This window comes from Sinocyclocheilus rhinocerous, unplaced genomic scaffold (assembly GCF_001515625.1).
Source record: "Sinocyclocheilus rhinocerous isolate Xijiao unplaced genomic scaffold, SAMN03320098_v1.1 scaffold2485, whole genome shotgun sequence".
NCBI classification, from domain to species: domain Eukaryota; kingdom Metazoa; phylum Chordata; class Actinopteri; order Cypriniformes; family Cyprinidae; genus Sinocyclocheilus; species Sinocyclocheilus rhinocerous.
In genome coordinates, this window is record NW_015637155.1 from 137,832 (window position 1) to 140,286 (window position 2,455).

Sequence of the window (2,455 nt, forward strand, 5' to 3'; positions counted from 1 at the left end):
AAAATCAGATCGCGTTTGTGAAAAAAAAATCAGATTTTGTGAAAATCAGGTCGTGTTTGTGAATATCAGATCGTGTTTGTGAAAATCAGATAGTGTTTGTGAAAATCAGATCGCGTTTGTGAAAAATCAGATCGTGTTTGTGAAAATCAGGTCGTGTTTGTGAATATCAGATCGCGTTTGTGAAAATCAGATAGTGTTTGTGAAAATCAGATCGCGTTTGTGAAAATCAGATCGCGTTTGTTGTGAATATCAGATCGCGTTTGTGAAAATCAGATAGTGTTTGTGAAAATCAGATCGCGTTTGTGAAAATCAGATCGCGCTTGTGAAAATCAGATCGCGTTTGTGAAAATCAGATCGCGTTTGTGAAAATCAGTTAGTTTTTGTGAAAATCAGATCAGAAACGACTCTTCAGAAATCAGACAGCAGAGTCTGCATCTGAGAACGACTCTTTCTCTTGCTAAAATCAGCGAATGGCTCGGCCTCTCCCGGCTCACCGCTTTATTAGACAATCTTTCCTGTATGTTATATAATATTTGTTCATTTAAATCTGCCATGTCGTGTCTGATTGTAGAAATACCGGATCAGACCGCTGAGGATTATGAAAACCAGGACATGAAGCTCAAACACATCTAGAAAAAAAAGAAACGAGTGTGGTGAGTATCTGTCATCTGTGTGTGTGTGTGTGTGTGTGTGTGTGTGCAGGATAATCACATGCCTTCAGTTCCTCTATTTTTGGACGTGTCGTCTCTTCTCGAGCGTGTCGTGGATCTGTGAAGGTGTCTTGATTGAACTCTTGACAGGCCTGACAGCAAAGCCCAACTCCTCCTCAGTCATTTCCTCGAGCGAAGGAAATAAACTCATTTTTGAGAAGCGTGTTTGTCTTGCACTTTACCTTTGATGACCTGACAGCACGGATGCCATCTGCATGTTAGCTGCACATTAGCATGGGTTTAGCGGCACCCCACCCGACAACGTTCAGTTTGGAACTAATGGCGCGTTGCACAGTTAAAGCGCAGCTGGTTCTGCTAGCATATGCTCGTGCGGGTCTTTAGCTGCTGTTTGATGATCCCGTGTTGAACTGTGTTTGTGGAGCGACTCAACATCTGGCGGCATGTAAGCGGGTTGTGACCTGAGCGAATCGCTGGACGGTCGACACGCTGCAATCAGACGCAGCTTTAGCGCAGGCACGCCGGGCGGACCGGTAACCCGCTAGAGGAGATTACTGAGACTCTGTTTCACTCGGTATTAGCTCTGGCACTCATCTGTTCTGCTGTTATTGTCCGAGTGTGAAAAGCAGACCGTGCACGTAACGAGGAGCGATTGATATCGGATCGCACGCAGCCCTGGATAGGAATAATCGATTTTTCAGAGTAAATATTGACTCCTGGCCGAGGATGTTTTGCGGGCCTGTGCTGAACTGGTGCAGAAAAACTCCCTCCCTCCTGGAAGACGACGGTCCAAACTGCACTTAATGTGAAGTCAGAGAGTAAAACGCACAATGCCTGGGAAGCTTTTCAATAATTAATGGGCTCTCTCGTAAAAAATCCATCTCTGCGAGAGTGGAGTGATGGTGTTGAGATGACGTCTGTGCACAGCAGCACTTTACTCTCGTCTGTTTGAGTGCATGTTTGCTCTCATCAGAGTCCAGACCAGAAAAGCATTGACTGTATTAAACATCCATCGTAATGAGCCACGTCTGCACGAGATCAAAACTACATCAGAAAAACTTGCAGCGATGATGATGATGAACGTGGCTTCATCAAGTTCAGTCTTGTGCCATAAATAATTTTGCAGCTCATTTTGACCATATTGTGTTTTTATGTTATGTTTTCACACCATATATTAATGTTAGATTATTTCTAGTGTATTTCTGTCAGATGTTCTGCACATTTTCACCTGTTACAGAAGCGCATCGTATGGCCAGTTTACAAACCTTTAAATATCAAATACTAAGAAATGCAATTTTCCCATATTCTTCCAAATGCTGTCCCAACGAGTCAAACAAAGTCTGAAAAAAGAATTTCATATTTCTGAAATGTCAAGGGTTTGTGATTTCCCAGCATGCATTGCAACATGAATAAATGATGCGTTTGTTTTGTCATTATTGTTGGTTATTTGTTGTGTTGTGATGTTTGTACATTTCTTGATTGTGTTTGTACAGTTAACAATATCTTGGATATATTGGCTTTATTGGATGATTGTTCCTTTACAAACAAAGACTGCATAGTTCAGATTAACAGATTAAGTGTCTCATAAGACTATACTGTATATGGCTATCAAGTCAATTAATTTATTTATTGTGTAACTAAATGAAAATTTGCTGGCTGAATGAGGCATTTAGTGAACAAACAAATTCAAACTGACAAAATAAAGTAAAGTGTGTGTGTGTGTGTATAAGTGTTTGTGTGTGTGTGTGTGTGTGTGTGTATGTGTGAGTGAGTGAGTGAGTGTGTGT

At 41.5% G+C, this 2,455-nt stretch overlaps 1 protein-coding gene across 1 annotated transcript in view; it reads left to right on the forward strand.

Moving 5' to 3' along the window:
- LOC107748642 (receptor-type tyrosine-protein phosphatase S-like) overlaps nt 1-2,455 on the forward strand; it is a gene marked incomplete at its 3' end in the record, with an annotated part of 20,232 nt that overhangs the window by 9,553 nt on the left and 8,224 nt on the right. Inside the window, exon 2 of the mRNA XM_016563528.1 lies at nt 572-653. The remainder of the gene's footprint in view (nt 1-571; nt 654-2,455) is intronic.